Below are 18,846 nucleotides of genomic sequence, written 5' to 3'. Positions count from 1 at the left end.
ATAACATAGCAATGTGGTACAATTAGAAATCAAGTTTAGTCATGTTGCCCAAGACGAGTCAGAGGTATTCATTCATGAAACTGACGTCAGCAGTGAGGCTTTTTATCCCGGTGATGCAATCAGCATTGCGCTGGTGCTTCTATTTAAAATGAATAGTTATAACTTCCAATTCTCCACTCAAACTTCAAGGCTCAACCACACCTATGGCTAGCAAAATCACCACAATCTCATCACCGGAAACCACCCAATCTCAGCCCCTCCAACTGCAGGACCGGGTTGCAATCGTCACCGGCGGCTCTCGCGGTATCGGCAAAGCCATCTCCCTCCACCTAGCATCCCTTGGAGCAAAGCTCGTCGTCAATTACACTTCCAATTCCTCTAAAGCGGATCTAGTCGTTTCGGAAATTAATTCCAAATCTCAATCTGAATCCCCACAAGCTGTTTCTTTCAAAGCCGACGTATCAGATCCGATTCAAGTAAAAGCCCTCTTTGATGCGGCTGAATCCGCCTTCGATTCCCCTTTATATATCCTCGTCAACGCCGCCGGGGTTCTTGACTCCTCCTATTCTTCGATCCCCAACTCCTCCCTCGACGAATTCGATAGGACGTTTGCCGTGAACACCAGAGGCGCTTATTTATGTTGTAAGGAGGCGGCGAACAGGTTGAAGCAAGGCGGCGGAGGGAGGATTATCTGTCTGACGACATCACTGGTGGCATCTTTGAGACCGGGGTACGGGCCGTATGCAGCGTCTAAAGCTGCGGTGGAGGCTATGGTGAAGATTCTGGCGAAGGAACTGAAGGGGACGAGGATCACGGCGAACTGTGTAGCTCCGGGGCCTATCGCGACAGATCTGTTTTTCGAAGGAAAAACTGAGGCGATGGTGAATATGGTAATTGATCAGAACCCTTTGGGTAGACTGGGGTTGCCGGAGGACGTTGCTCCGTTGGTTGGGTTCTTGACGAGTGACGCCGGTGAGTGGATAAACGGTCAGATCGTTCGTGTCAATGGTGGATTTGTGTGAAACAGAGAGTTTTCGCGGGCTTTTTTCTTGTAAGATTTCGTGGCGGGTTGGTTCGGGTTCGGGTCAGTGTTTTGAATAAATTACAAATATTTTTCCAGCAAATTACAAATTTCGTATATGCTTATATATAAATTTGCAAAAAAATTAATTAATTTTTGTTTCGTATTTTTTGGTGTGCAATATATGACAATGGAATCGAACAAACCACAGAATTGAGTGAACAATGGAATAATTAAAAGAAAAGAAAATATAATTTAGTATAACCATATAATTGCTTTTTAAAAAATAACAAAAGAATTAAGACATAAGCCAATAACCTATGAAAGAAGCAACACTTAATGGGCTGTGATATGGCTTATGGACGTTTTACCATGAATCCAACCAATGTTTTAAAAATTGAATTTTTAGTTGGACCGATATAGATAGAGACTAATTTCCGGTTCAATCGGTTTGAATGTCGATTCAACTGGTTTTTTTAATTTTTATTTTCTTTTTTCTATTTTACTAAACATATATAGATTTCCACAAGTTTAACTAACACCGGTTTTATGTTTATTTTTAAACTTGAATAAATCGGTCGGTTTTTATAAAAACTCAGTTGAACCGGTTAAATTAAATAAAAACAAATGAAAATGAATCATTTGCATAACAAATTTTAGTGTTTTTTCATATCTAGGTTTTTTTGAATAAAAATACATGGTAAATGTTATGAAGTTTTTAATGTCATTATATTCATATAAAACTATATTTTGTTTCTATATTATACTTTTTGTTGTTGATGTACGTGGATTAATGTAAAATTTATGGTTATGTGTTTTTTTAATGTATTTATATTTATCTACAACTTGTATTTATGTATATTTTATATTTAAACTTGTTGATGTCTATGTGTGTAGGAAAATATAAATAAATATGAAAATTATGGAAATTGGTTGAACCGGAAACCTATCTACATACTCGTTCAACTAAAAAACCGATTTCAAAACATTAGTAAAAACCGAGTGATTCATTCCAGTTTAGAAATAAACATAAAACTAAGCTATTTGAACAACTCTCTTTTCCAATTCCCGTTCCAACCGGTTCGATCAATTAGTTCAAACCGGTTTTTAAAACTTTGGGCCAACCGATGAGCAATAGTATTTAATGTTTGAAAAAAAAAATCCTATTTTTATATAATGAGATTGTACAAGTGTTTACTATATACTCTTATGCAATAAACATTATATAATCTCATTTGGGGAGACAAAGTCACGGATAAGAATGAGGGAATTACAAATAAGATACAGGAAATTATAGATGCCTAAATGCCATATGCACTTTCATAATGCCAAATCGGTAAAATTCAACAAAAAAAAATAAAAAATAATAATAATAAAAAACTTATACTTTTGATAAGATCGCAGTCTAACTGACGAAATCGTAACTCATGATGATAAACCTATAATTTTGATGGCTATATGAGTCAATTTAATTTGATTTTTTTTTGTTGGAAAACAATCTTATTTTCTTTCCTTAACAAATGAATCATCGATTCATTATATTTGATTTGATATGTAGGAAAAAGCTAGTAACGAAATAAAACTAAAAGGAATATGATTAACAGGGTAACAAAGTTTTCATTTTGCTAAAAAAATTATCAAGGTTTTTTCGTATATTCTACCATTAAATTTGTTAAAATGCTTAAATAACATAAGTTTTTGGAAATGGAACTTTCTTAACGATGGTTTTGGGCCAATTTTCGCGCACCGGCTAATCTTCCGTTGCAAACATAAAGCTTTGTCCCATGCTCTGGAATCACTACAGATGAACCACCATGACCACAAGGGCTGAGTAGTGTCATGATTTGAATAGAAATGTCAAAAAATACCATGGGACCCCGTTCCCATGGTGCTCCCATCCCGTATGGAGGTATATGTTTAAATACAAATTGGGGGGTGGGAGCGGGAACAGGGGCAACGTTTTAATTTCGGGGTTGGGCAGTCCCGTCCTTAAACCCCCTTGATGGCCCTATTAATAAATGATATATATATATATATATATATATATATATATATATATATATATATATATATATATATATATATAATAAACAATAGCATGATCTTGACATACAAAAACTCATAAAAAAACATGTTTTTAAGTTATTTGTGACATGTAAAATTCTGTTATATACAACGATTTGTTACTTAAAAAATAGTTTCTTTTAGCCCAAACAACAACTTCTTTTAGCTCAATGAAAGTAGCCCAAAGTCAATCGGGGATAAGGGCAAGGGTAATAATGGGAATTCGTGGGTGTAGGCGGGGGCGGGGGAATGGAGGAATTTCGGGGGCGGGAGCGGGGGATGTAACCCCCATCCCGTTTGCCCCCATTGACATCCCTAGATTTAAACATAAATCAATAAGTTATTCGTCATATCTTCCATGTGTCTTACCAAGTCACCACAACCCATATGATTTAAATATCACAATTACTATTTATAGTAAGAGGTTTGATGCTGATTTTATGATTTGGCAGTTTTTTAGTGAGTTGGACATCTAGTCACAAGGGAGGATATGATATATATATATATATATATATATATATATATATATATATATATATATATATATATATATATATATATATATATATATATATATATATATATATATATATAAACACAGAGGCCCACCAACCTTACAAATGTTGGAACATGGTGTTTAAGATAAATTAAGCAAACAGTACAAATACATTAGATCAAACATAATCACTTCATATAAGTACTTGAACCAAAAGTTCAAATAAACCCTAATGTTGAAACTATTGTGATTTAGCCACATATCAAGACTAAATCAACAAGTAATCTAACAACCAAATGTTAAAATATAAGAAAGGAATATTGTTGAGTTGAAATCAATGAAATCTTCCAAAGAAGTGCCCTAAAATCATCCTCTAATAAGTAAAATGTATGTTCAAAATAGCCTAAAAATCATTTTTAAAAGAGGTTGCTACAAGCAGTTTTCACATCAGACGACCATGTTACTGGATAGGACAAAATCAGCATGACCAAAAAAATATCTAAAATCTACCTCAATGTTGTCGTATGACATTCTTTTGCAAAACTCAACACGCTACGGTAAATATGAACAAATATGGTTGATTCCGACTAATTTGGGTCCTTTCGGGGGAGTTTATTCGACCTTTTTTTAATGAAATTTTTCCAAAAATCATTTTTGGTTTCTTTTTCAAAATAATTTGTTCCTTGGTTTTGATCAAAATTATTTAATGATTGACAAATTTAACAGTAAACTGCAATTTATATTCTCATTAATTAATCTCAGAGGAACAATACAGAAACTGCAATGTGTGTGTGTGTGTGTATATATATATATATATATATATATATATATATATTGTCACACCCCAAAACCGGAACGGCGGAAACGTTCGGGGGTGGAGGACGTCATGTACAGTATCACAACACATCATAATAGTAAACAAGCAAACAACATCATCCATTGCATTAATAATATAATTTAATACAAGTGTGTTATGTATAGTTTATATGACACCAACAATGTAAATCAAAATATAAGATGAGTCTTGAATGCGCTGCATCTTCTCAAAAGTTGGCATCGGTACCTGTCTACTAATGACCTGATAATACAAGTTATTTTGAAAGAGTTTATCAGCTTTAAAGCTAGTGAATTCATAAGTATTTTAGTGTCATTGTTTGTATCTAAATGTTTGTAACAGTGTTTGAAATATGAGTTTGTAAACGTTGTAGCAAAAGTAAGTGAATGTTTGTAAATGTTCATAAATGTTTGTAAATGTTTGTAACTCCTAGAAAATCCTATATTTTCTACTAAAAGTAGCATTCTACCAAGGCACGACTGTTTTGTATGTTTGTTTCTTGTAAAAGTGTATAATTTTCCCAAGTGTAACTATCATTATCAAAATATAGTTTATACATTATTGTTTATTGAAATGATCACAAAGTGAATGCAAAGGGGGAAAATTAATATAATACTGTAGTGTTGTATTATAGTAACTACTGCTGTACTAACTACCTTAAACCGGATTTATATCAAGGTATTATGTGATTGATTGTACCATACTATCGACTATAAACACGACGATGAAAGACGTCGGAAGTAATGACATTTGGCATCCGTAGACCTGCAGGTCCCACTGTAGCTAGCAGCAAAGGTGTAGGATAGTCAATCCAGTATAGATCTATACGTAAACTCACGCTCTCCCTCCAGGAGATTCTAGTTACAAATCGGGCCATGGCAGTGAAGACATGCCCCGAAACCGTGGTTCACATTTATGTTATAATATACTTGTATATGTATTGTATGTACTAGTGTAGTGAATGTATTGTTTTCCATCATAGTATCGTTGTATAGTTTCTCACAATAGTATCTGTGACAACCCCAAATCTATTTCCGTTACAAATCCCATTTTCACTAACGGAACGTATCACTATACGTTATTTTATGTAACATTTGGAATCGTCAATATCCGAATATCTAAATTTATGCATGGCTTGATATTATCATAAGAAATATAACTCGTATGTGTTAACCCCGTTTAACCTAATAGAGTTGTATTACATTTTTCAACCACTTCACCCGGGTAAAAAGTTTTAACCCAGTTAACTTTAAACATCGGGTAGCCGTGTATCGGGTGCGATACCCGAGACATATGAAATGAGTGTACACAACATTTGAATACTCTTTTACCACACACCCACTCTCTCTCTCTACTTTCTCTCTCTAGACCCGAAATCGACCCCAATTCCGCTAAATTCCGACTTCCAAACGTAAGTACTCATCCCCTATCTTAATCTAGACATACTTTACTGAATTTAGAAGCCAAAATCATAGAAATCAAGGACCAAAAAGGAGTTTACGGCCTAAGAAGCTCCTTAGGCCGTAAACCCCCAAAATCATGCCAAAGACCATGTTTTTCCTTCCTTTAAGCTAGTATACTAATTAAGGCATATATCTAGAAGGGTTTGGACACTAAAACACAAGAAATTGATGCTTAAAAAGGAGTTTACGGCCCAAGCTTGTGCTTAGGCCGTAAACACCTCAAACACCCCACAAATCCTTGTTTAAAGCCCCAAAAACTCATCTAGGGTGTTTGGTAATTTAGACTTGACAACAAGGAAGGCTTAAAAGCATCAAACAACATCATTTGAACACAAAAAGAGGAGTTTACGGCCAAGGCTAAGCTTGGGCCGTAAACACCCAAGTTTTTGTGTCAAACAAGTCCCAAAACTACTCAAATGCATATAAGGAATTTAGCTAAGGCCTTTGGAGGTGTGTTGTACCATTAAACATCTCATTTTGATACCAAATGAAGAGTTTACGGCCAAGGATATTCTTGGGCCGTAACCTCCCCAATTTTCATGCCAAAATTGTTCCAAAACTCATTTCTAGGCCTTATAGGATTTATCTAAGGTGTATGAGACCATGTTATACCATTAAAACAACCATTTGGATGGATTAAATGGAGTTTACGGCCTAAGAACAAGTCTTGGCCGTAAACTCCCCAAAAATGTCACACATTTAGGGTTTAATCCCTCCCTCTTAGTCCATAACACTTACCATTAAATTAAGGAAGTGATATAAGGCCCTAAACATACATTTTGGAGTGTCACAAGAGTTTACGGCCAAGCCTAGGGGGCTTACGGCCGTAAAATCCCAAAGGATGGCCTTTGGGCCATAAAATCCAAGGGAGTGAGCTCATGGACCCTCCCGTAAATCCTTCATGGCCTTGTACCACTCCTGGGAACCCTTTCTAGGCCTTAAAACCCCAAAAACGATGCTAGAATGTCCAAATACTATAATGAAAAGCATAAGATGATTAACTTCTTATAAAATACATATTTCATATGACATTAGGGTCCTAAAAGGTGCTCAAGTGGTTATTTGGTACCAAACGCTCAGTCGACACTTTTACCCAATTTACCCGATTCACCCGATTTCCGCGATTTCAGGTGAGTTCATACCCCTTTAATGAACCTTTCAAATGTTTTAAATGTTTTAGGGGGGAGATACAAGTTGCTTATAAATGTTTATGTAAAGTTTTACAGAACGATTTCCGCGTTACAAGGATTAATCACATGTGATTCACTACCTTTAGTTCAAATCACATGTGATTTGTCCCTATGCCTTATAAACGGGTTTTACCCTTTTCAAACTATTTTTAAACAGTGAGTCAGATTTTAAATGTTCTTTTGGAAAAATACTTTTATTTAATCAATTTACTTATAAAATGTAACCACTCTGATATATTTATATAAGTAAGACTTGGAGGACTTAGGACCGATATCTCGCCTTATTTCCTGTTCTTGTTTGATTGTGGGCTTAGGGTAGTAGTTATCCGTCCGACTGTCGTTGATTTCTTAGTTATATAATCTGTATATCAGTGTGGGATACGAATGTTACCGTGTTCACTTAATACTAAAGTCACTAACATGCCAAGAACCGTCCTCACTAAGATAACTATAATAGGTATAGTTACGGTTGCTACAGCTACTACTTGCTAAAGTCATTTCTATCTACACTATAATACTCACTATTACTAGACGATACACTAGTAAGAGAATACACTATGATCAATACTAAAAGATTACTACACTATAACATTAGAGAAAACACTAAACAAACAATAATACACTAACCCACTACGAGATACTCTATTCGCTATCCACTACGCCCGGAGTTTCCAGCAGGGAGACGACTCTACATGTATAGATCTATACGGGGCAGACGCTATTACATCCCGACTGTTAATTTCAGTCCGCGCCGTGCAGGCCCAGGGATGCCACTACTTCACTATACTGTGCATGACCGGGAAGGTCATGGGATCCTCTATTATCCTCACTATTAGTAATATGCAAGGAATACACTACAACTACTCTAAAATACTACACTAAATGCTAAACTACATCCTGAAGTAAGTAAGTATCTATCACTAAAGGGAGCTTGCACCTCTATCACTGATTTCAGGCTTAACCCATTTTATCACATTTACTATTTGGAGATTTGCTAATATACTTTTACAATAAACTGTTTCAAGAAAATGAAGAATGCATACTTTTCACAGATTTTCACTTACAATGTATTTTCTGGAAAATATGAGATTTTCTAAGTTTCTACTACCTATGAATACAAATGACACATTATTCGTACTAATGTTTTGTATACAAAAATCTCACACTAAACTCTTATGAACTCACCAGCTTTATGCTGATATTCGTTTTCAAAATAACTTGTATCTTCAGGTCAAAGATAGACAGGTACAGGCGTAACATTTTTGGAGAAGGTGGAGTACACAAGACCCATCTCTTATATTTTGAATTACTTTTGGGTGATTGTTAAACATTACAAAACACACTTGTAATTAAATTCACTATGTAAATGCAATGGTTGTATGTTTCTTGTTTTTACTATTATGCAATTGTGATGATACCGTACACTACGTCATCCACCCCGAAACGTATTCTGCCGTTATCGGTTTTGGGGTGTGACAGTATCGTTGTATAGTTTCTCATCATAGTATAGTTGTATAGTTTCCCATAATAGTAAGTATTGACTCATAAATGAATTGGCTCTTTGTATGCTTCGTTGAACTAGAAGTAATGAGTAGTATAACCCTAAACTATACCTATTATAGTTTACTAGTATAATCGTTTGTATGACTGAATGTATTGAACTATGATAAAAGTCTTTATATCTACACATATATACATAATATATAACTAAGGATCCAACGACACTCGAACAAACAACAGAGTACTCTAAGTCCACAACCAAACAAGGAACAAGAAATAAAGTGAGTTGGCAGTCCTAAGTCCTTCAATCCTTACTTATATAACTATATATGTAATAGACATGATTTTAAAAATATATAAGTTTGAAAGCTATAATAGAAAAGATTTGATACATAAAAGTGAGTTTAATAAAGAATTTAACATGTAAAAGAGTTTGATAAGCAGTTTGAAGTCATTTGTTTAGTAAAACAGTTTGAAAGTATAGTAAATCTATATGTCTGATAGTTATTAATCACATGTGATTGATATAATAACTATGATATTCAACTTGTATTCCCCCCCCCCCCCTTCATAAAAGCATTTAAAATCATTTAAAATGTTGATTAAGGGGTATGAACTCACCTGTAGTGAGTGATGCGACTGTAAGATCGGTTTAGGAAGTTGAGTGTCAATTGCGGACTTGAGCACAAACGAATCCTATTAACCATATAATGACATATATATGTATACAATTAGTGCTTGTAACAACTAATTATTTAACTGGGACCACCTTAAGGACTAGTAAACACTTATATTGAAGTGTCACAACCATATATGATTGTATATAAAGGGTATATGGCTATACAAGGGAGTGTATGGTCAAAATACACCACATGTGTGTGTGCAGCCAGGGTGTGTGTGTGGCCGCACACTCCCCATGAAGTGTGCCAAGACGGATTTTAAGGCCTTAGGACTCATCTAGGAAGGTTTCTTACTTCATGTTCTAGCCATATATGGAGTTCGTTGCCATTTTAGGACCTAAAAAGGGTGTGTATGGTTGCACATGGTGTGTGCGGCCGTACACACCTGAAGATCATGATATTTGGCGTTTTTCATGCATATCTTCAAGTGTTCTTGGCATATAACAAGTTATTAATGAATCAAGGAAGCAATACTCACTTGATTTGAAGATTTGAAGATAAATGTGGATGATACTTGAGAGAAAACGAGTTCCAGCTTTGAAGGAGTGGTAAAAGTTTTCAAAAATGACTAAGGGTCATATTTATAGGTGGGAGTGTGTGGCTAGGATGGGTGTGCGGACGCACACACCTGTATGTGGCCGTACACTCAAGTGTGCGGCCGCACACTCCATGTGTTGGAGTGTTTGGCCCGAGACTGCTTGATATGCATCGTGTTATCCCATTTCTAGGCTCCTACCTTGATTGTACTAGGTTTAGAACACTCAAATAGACCCTAAACAGTGTTAAAAGATAGCAAAACGAGTCGAACTTTGATTGAATTAATCTATTGGATAAGATAGAAATTTCGGGTTGTCATACACACACACACACACATATATATATATATATATATATATATATATATATGTGTGTGTGTGTGTGTGTGTGTGTGCGTGTGTGTGTGACAACCTAGGGAGAGATAGAAATTTATATATATATATATATATATATATATATATATATATATATATATATATATATAAACTAGGGAAAAAAGAAACCTAGATAAACTAGGCAAACTTATTAATAAGATACTCTAATAAAACTAAGACAACTACTAGCTAATTAGGATAAATTTAGCACTCCTTCTCAAGTTGAAATCTAAAGATCATGAACACCCAACTTGCCATGGAGATACTTGAAACGATCTGCTCCAAGAGCTTTAGTAAATATGTCTGCAGGTTGATGTTCAGTATGGATGGGAAAAGTTTGTATTTCTCCACTAGATACCCGCTCTTGAACGAAATAGCAATCCATTTCAATATGCTTTGTATGTTCATGATAGAGAGGATTAGATGCAATATGACAAGTTGCTTCGTTGTCACATATAAACGGAGTAGCTCCCTTTTGAGCAACATCTAGGTTACAAAGTAACCACCGAAGACATAATACCTCACAAACAGTGCTTGGCATAGCTTGATATCCTGCCTTTGTAGAAGACCTAGCAACAACACTTTGCTTTTTCGTTCTACAAGAGATAAGAGATCTACCAATGGTTATAAAATAACATGTACAAGACCTTCGTATGTATTGATATCTGAGCCAACTTGCATCACAAACTATCAAACCCAAACTGCCTTCAGATGGAAAAAAAATAAACCTGGTCCTAGAGTGGCCTTTAAGTAACAATGAACTATGAAAGCTACATCCATGTGAGTCATTCTCAGTTTACTCCAGAATTGACTTAACTAATTGAAACTAAAAGATATATAAGGACGAGTCACTTGAGATAAAGAAGTCTTCCAATAAGTCGTCTATATTTCGAAGATTCTACTTTTGGAATAGCATCTTCCTTTCTTAGTTGAAGATTTTGTTCCATTGGAAAAGCACTGGGACAAAAATCTTAAATATGAAAATCTTCAAGAATATCTAGAGTGTACTTCCTTTGACTGATCACAAATCCTTATGGGGATCTAACAACTTCGATACCCAAAAGGTATTTAAATTGGCCTAAGTCTTTGATATTGAATTGTCTATGTAGGTTATCTTTAACCTTTTTGATTTTGCAAGCGTCGTTCCATATAAGAAGAGCATCATCAACATAAATAAGTGCAACAATGTATGTCATCTTGGTTTTGAAAATGAGCTTAGAATGATCAACTATTGATTGCTGAAAATGATCACTAAGGCTAGCACTAGTAAACTTCTGGCACTAGTAAAATTCTGGTACCAGTTTATGGAGACTTGCTTCAAGCCATAAATAGACTTTTGAAGCTTACAAAAACAGTTTTCTTTTGTCTTCATGAATCATTAATGAACATTAATGTATACTTCTTCGTGTAATTCACCATGCAAAAATGCATTATTTACATCAAGTTGATGAACTTCTCGTTGGTTTTTGGCAACCACATGCACATCTAACAGTAAAAAGTTTTGCAACTGGAGAAAAGGTCTCATGAAAGTCTACACCTTCAATCTGTGTATACGCTTTCGTGACAATATGTGATTTATATCTTTCTTCTTATCCATTGGCTTTGACCTTAATTTTATAAACTCATTTTGATTTAGTGTCTTTCTTTCCTGGGGTAGGTTGGTTAAAGTAGAAGTACCATTAGATTCTAACACATGAATTTCTTTTCTCATTGCCTCTTTCCAATTTGGATCTTTAGATGCTTGATAGAAACTTTTAGGTTCATTAGTAGAAGTGATTGCAGCAAGAAGAGCACGGTGGGACTTGGAAAACTTGTCATAGTTGGCATATTATGATATTGGGTATGGTTTAGATGTACCTTAGTTGACAGAAGTCGTTGAAGGATCAACAGAAGGCAAATCGATAACATACCCAACAAGATGCTTAGGTTTTGATCTAACATGAGTGCCTTTTCGAGGGGTTTCAGTGGGCAAGTTCATATTAGTCTCTTGATGTTGCAAAGTGGGCTCTTGTGGTGGCTTGTTTACTGTTTTGTCGACATGATTCTCATTGTCATCATTTCGATTTTCAGCTTCTTTTCTTGGTTCGTCTTCAACAACCCCTTGTAATTGGTTCAAACATAGTTGCATGGTCGTAACTTTTGATGAAATTCTCTACATTGTTAATGGCTTCAATAAAGGAGTTGTTTTCAACTGTTTTTGTCATAACTAGGAATTCTATGCTTTGTAACAACAACAATGATAACATTTGTGAACTAAAAATGTGAAAACATGTATAATGCTTATTTAATAACAACCAAAGTTTCATCAAATACTTCATACAAACATTCAAATAGTCAATAAAAGATTGGAAACCCTAAAAATCCCGGCTTAAGTCCATTATGGACTAGGATTTTCTTATTTGGCCTAATGGGCCAATAAGCCTCCAATTTGACTATGTTGGACTTAGAACCTTCAAACGGGCCATAATTGGGCCCACATTCATGAGACCTAACCTTTTGGGCCATGTTGGGCCATAACTAATCCAATTAGCCCTAATAAACCATAAATCAATTCTTTTATGCACCTTGGGCCGTAAACAATCTCTAGAAGCCCAATGGTCAGAAAAAAATAGTTATTTAGCCTCATAATTTGGAGCAAAACTTAGAATAGGCCCAAGATGATTCCTACCCTCTCTCCTTAGCCCAAATTGGCCCATGTTTAATAAATAAATAAAAAAAGAGATAAGAATGGAAAAGGGAATTAAAACAAAAAGGGAAATTATGGAAAATTTGTGAGGATGCCACCTTCTTATTGCATGGTGGACATCCATTCAATGTCACCTCACTTCTCTCCCCTCCCTCTCTTTTTCTTATCTCTCGGCCAAAGGAAGAACACACACACACACACACACAATTCACTTAAAGTTTACTCTCGAGAACTCACAACAATTTCTCCTCTTCTTCATCAAAATTTCAGTTTTCACATGATTTATGGGGGAGAATACAAGTAAAATGTGTAGATCTATGTGTGTTTGTATGTTATGTGTGATTTTTGTGTTTATGTGATATATGTGTGCCAAAAATGAAAGGGATTTCGAGATCTATAGTTCAAGGAGGAAAAATATGTGATCTAGGAAGTATTACACTTAACAAGTTAAGAAAATCTACCATATAAGGGTTAAAATAAACAAGTTACAACATAAAACTCATTATTGGGCTATTTTTGTCAAATAAGCAAAAGTTTGGGGAAAAATTGTCACTCACGGTTTTTATAAAGACCAAAAGAGTCCAAACAGTTAAAATAGAAGTTTTTATGAATATTATGCTTTTCAAAGGACTAGAAACGAAAATTGTAGTCTATTGGGCCAAACTTTGGGCTTTTCGGCCCATAGGCCCAAAATTGCGAGAAGAATGAGTTTTAAGGGGCTGAAAATGGTAAAATTTTCAAAACAGGGAGTAAAAGGGGTAAATAAATCTATTTCAGGGGTTAAAATGACCCTTTTTGCCAAAAAAAGATAAAAAAAATGCAAAGTTTTTGGATTTTGGGTAAAAATTGTAAAATTTGCGAAAAGTTTGGACTTTAACTGAAAATCCTTTACCAAAGGGGCAGAAACTGCCTAAGAGTAAATTTTGGGCTAAAAACATTATTTAAATAAGTCTATGGGCCAAAAATGTCAAGAAAATAGTTTAAGGGCCTAAAATGTCATTTTTTTTATAAACAGGGACTAAGATTGTCATTTTATTAAAGAAGGGCTGAATAGGTCAAACCAATATTTTTGAGTCAATTATTTTATTACCAAAATATTTGGGTCAAAAATACCAAACTACAACTTATGAAAATAGAATGAAGAATACACATATATTTTCAAATATCGTTATAAACAATCGACAAGCTTCGTGCCTTTGCGATTTAACAGTTGTTCAATCAAACTTCCGACAATTATACTATACATAAAACAAGTAAATATTCAAATTTTTGGGCTTGAAAGATTCTAAACATGCTTATTGGGCCTTTGTTACCCATTAATATGACTTTTGGGCCCAACAATAATAATAAATGTTTATTGGGCCTCCTGTGATCCAATTACATGTTTAAGGGACCCTCAATGGCTTTTACGTGCTATTGGGCCTCAGTGGCCCATTAGCATTGCTAGTAAAGTCCAAGTAAATCATTGCTAGTAAGGTACAAGCGTGATTAGTAGGACATCGTGGTCCTCTTCTCCTCGTCTGTTAGGCTTGCCGGCTATTCAAGTAAACAAAAATCAGATCGTTAATCAAGGTTAACCAAATTCATTTGGATTAAGTGAGTAATAACGGGCGCACCAATAAGTGCCGGTCGTAGTCTGTAGTTATAATCAAAGTCTTCTGGAGGGAGAGCGAGAGTTTGTGTATAGATCCATACGGGGGTGACTCCCCCACACCTCAGCTGTTCGCTACAGTTAGACTCGGCCAGTCTAGGGTGTCAAAATATTAAGATCAATTCCGGCATTCGCTAGAATGTCAAGACAGACGAACTAGTCATTATCATGCATGGTTATAACGACTCACATAAATAAATCCAATATTGTCTAAGTAATCAAGGAAATTCATGATCATTTGTTGTGACGGTACAATAATTTGAAATAATCATACTATTTTTATCAGAAAACATCGGGTTTTCCGGGGTAATCATCATTAATCACTTGTACTTCAATAACTACAACGCCAAACTCCTCATATATATTCACGTTTTGAAAACCATTCATGCATAAACCTATGGATCTTCACACTTTTTGCGGTTTTAGAAAATATCGGATTTTCTAGGTTTTATAAATTGTACAAAGCATTTTCATACCAAACCTACTTATGAACTCACCAACATTCCATATGTTGACGTTTTCAAAATAATTTGTATTCTCAGGTAACAGGTAAGTTGAAGAGTAATACCAAGTATGTTAGGATGTTATGTTTTGCAAACTTTCAAACAATTTATGCTATGGAAATGTAATATTTAAACAATGTACTTGATGTGAACAATGTCAGTTGTAATGTATTAATGTATGGTGATGTTTATGTTATGTTTCATGTATATTCATTGTGATGATATTCAATTTAAGTCACGCGAGCCCTCAGACGTTTCCGCCGTCTGGTTCGGGGGTGTGACAGTTTTGTACCCTTTATAATTTTCATCAAAAGGAAAGACATTCTCAACAAAAGTTACATCATGAGTGGTGTGAATTTTGAGGGTCTTTAAATCATATAACTTGTAACCCTTTTGTCCCATAGGGTATCCAAGAAATATGCATTCTCTCCCTCTCTCATCAAACTTATCATTTTTACCAAATTTATTGTGAGAATATGCCAAGCAGCCAAACACTCTAAAGTGATCATATGTCGGTTTCTTTCCCGACAAGATTTCATGAGGAGTTTTGTTTTCTATCATTGGTGTTGGTAATTTGTTTATGATGTATGCGGTCGTTTGCACACATTCTCCCCTAAAATTTGATTGGGAAGGAAGCCTGAAATCGAAATGCTCTAGCTATTTCCAATAGGTGTCGATGTTTTCTTTCGACTATTTTGTTCCGTTAAGGCATGTATGGGCAGGATGTTTCAAGTAGAAATCCATGATTTTTATAAAACTCTAGCATGAATCAAGATTGGAATTCAAATCCTTTATCCGTTCATATTATGTTAATAAATTTTTCAAATTGTGTTTCAACCATGTCGTAAAACTTGGTTAAAAAATGTGACACGTTAGACATATTTTTCATGAGATACACCTAGACACCATGACTATAATTATCAACAATAGACAAGAAGTAATGCACACAACTAAGAGAAGGATGATGATAACGACCCCAAATGCCAGCATGTATTAAATCGAAACAACTAGTAGTTTTTGCAAAGCTAATAGGAAAGGGTAATCTACTATGTTTAGCACGAATACAAGAATCACAAAATTGATTACTAGAGTCTATGCTTCCTATTTGTTGTATTTTCTTAAGAACAACATCATAGGCAGGTCCTAATCTCTTATTCCAAACTTCATGCTTGCTCCATACAACTATAGCCACATCATTACATTAAAATGGCTCCAAGTAGTATAACTGCCTGTCTCTCTACTCATCCTAATCAGGTTTTTCGAGGGTAAGTCTTGTATATAGCATTTGTCCGGGAGAAAGGTCAAAAACAATTCAATTCTCTCGTGATTTTGCTCATAGAAAATAAATTACATTTAAATCCCCAACACGTCTTTTAATTTAATTCCATCTTATAGGTGCATACTTCTTATTTTATTGAGTGCAACACATTTCCCATTTGGAATACTTACAGAAGTACAACCAATGTTGTTTTTTTATGTTTTTCAACCAATCCTCATGATGAGTAACGTGATCGTTAGCACCCAAGTCTATAATCCAAGGTTCTACAAGGTTAGATGTCATAACGGTCATGTTTGTAGTCACTCGTGTATTGTCGTTGACTAGAGTGGAACACAACAACTTAAGCAACTTAGTGTAATCTTCTTTCATCATGTTGGGGATTTGTACATCATCAGCAACAATTGCAGCAGCTCGTGGTGGAGGCTTGATCTTGTTGTTTTGAGTTTTGGTTCCCTTGGGTGTCCACCATTCTGGGTAGTCGATTAGCTCGAAACAACCTTCTATCACATGTCTGGATTTTTTACAATGAATGCACTAATAATCTTCGTTTTTCTTATTGATATATGATGATTGAGGACCCCCTTTCCATAAACTTTCGTGTTGGGTTTCCCAAAAACATGAAATGATGTTGTGTCATTCCTAGAAGAACGAGTCATTCCAATTTGCCTTTGTTGTTCATCTTGACTAACCAAGTGATATGCAACTACTAGAGTGGGTAAAGGATTGGAACTCAATATTTGGGTTTTAACAACTTTATATTCCGCATTCAAGCCCATCAAAAATCATAAAACCTCCCTTTTTCACGCATCTTGGCAAACTCTTTTATTACATCACATGAGCATCCATTGCATGTGCAGCTAGGTGTGAGACTTCACGATTAGATTTCATCCCAAATCCCTCTAAGTTTCGTGTAATAAGAAGTAATTGTGAAATTATCTTAATGACCTATTGTAACCTTCCTTTTGAGTTCATATGCCCATGGGGGGTTTTCTTTTCCAAATCATTCTACAAGGTCCAACCATATATCAAGGGATGTTATGGCATATTTAACACTAGCTTTGATCTCTTTCTCCATCGTACTGATTAGCCAACCTCTCATCATGGCATTACACATTCTCTAGTTCATCAGATCTGCTGAGTCTTCTTTAGGCATGGGCAGACTTCCATCGACAAAACCAATCTTGTTCTTAGCAAGCAACATGTTTGTCTTCTTACATTGCTAATCGTTAGTTTCCATCGCGAAGCAAGCTCTCTCCAATGAAATTCTGGCTAGGATGATCAACAGTTGTGAGAAAATATGGTGATGAGATATCCATCGTTGTTTTCTCCACACCCGAAGAACCACCCTTCTTCGCCTTCGATCATCGATCTTCATTTGGTTTTCCATATTCGCTCTGATACCATGGCAAATTTAACAGTACACTGAAATTTATATTCTCATTATTTAACTTTCGGAGGCATAATACATAATATATACTATATACTGGGAAAAGAAACCTAGATAAACTAGAAAAACGTTCTAATAAGCTAAACTCTAATAAAATTAAGATAAATACTAACTAATTAGGATAACTTCAATAATGATTGCTTATAAATAATTTATTTATTATGATTATCAACGTTTTATTTATTATATGCTTTTATTATGATAATTTTTTGGCAACAAATTAAAAAACATTAAACTATGTTTTTAAATAACGATTTACATTGCTAAAAATTTGATAAAACTACAATGTAAATTGTTATTAAAAAAACATTAAAATATGTTTTTAAATTGAGTGTGCAAATTGCTTTCCAAATCGTGTTTGGCGAAAAAAAATTATGCATGCAGCACAAATATTTTTATAAACTAGAGATTATACAAATATTATCAAGAATCTTTCATTTAAGTGTTGGATCAACTTATATGTATAGTTTTGGGCATGATAAAAAATAATCATTTATCACCACATCATCACATATAATTAATAATTTTTCAACTCGGTTAGAGCAAAGTTGAAGGTTGTGTTCATTATTTGACGATGGTCATATCTAAATACGTTGTAAATATGAGGCTAAGGGGTGTTTGACTTAGCTTTTCACAGCCAAAAGTCATTTTTGTAAAAGAAAAAAAAAACAAAAAGATGTTTGGAAAACTAGTAACTTTTGGAGTTTTAATACAAGAAAAAACAACTTTTTAGAAAAGAACTTTTGAGCTTTTAAAAGCTAAGCCAACCACACCCTAAGTATGTAGACACTAGTTTCTTGTTCCAAGTCCCATAAAAATCTAAAAATTATATAGAGATGCAATTAGCAACAGTTGACTACCGATTGAACTTAGTATTGTATGATGATACTTAAATCATAACAATAATCATTGAGCGTGGATCTTAAATTTTATAAAATTAGGTTTATAACAAATATGAGGACAATCAATTTATAAATGATCAAATATCGAAAATATTAAAATTGAAGTTTAATTCTTCTTTAGATGATCGAACATTTGTAAAAAACTTATCTCGTGCTCTCTTCTAAAAAAAAAAGGACAAACTACTGAGTTACATCAAATTTTAGGATAGTCCTCAAAT

General features: G+C 34.6%; 1 pseudogene; it reads left to right on the top strand.

Moving 5' to 3' along the window:
- The first annotated feature begins 166 nt into the window (after positions 1-166).
- Positions 167-1,187, top strand: LOC145058782 (NADPH-dependent aldehyde reductase-like protein, chloroplastic pseudogene; annotated as a pseudogene).
- The last annotated feature ends 17,659 nt before the right edge of the window (positions 1,188-18,846 follow it).

This window comes from Lactuca serriola, chromosome 6 (genome assembly GCF_051521515.1).
Source record: "Lactuca serriola cultivar US96UC23 chromosome 6, Lser_US96UC23_V15, whole genome shotgun sequence".
Classification (NCBI taxonomy): domain Eukaryota; kingdom Viridiplantae; phylum Streptophyta; class Magnoliopsida; order Asterales; family Asteraceae; genus Lactuca; species Lactuca serriola.
This window is presented reverse-complemented; position numbering and strand designations above follow the sequence as displayed.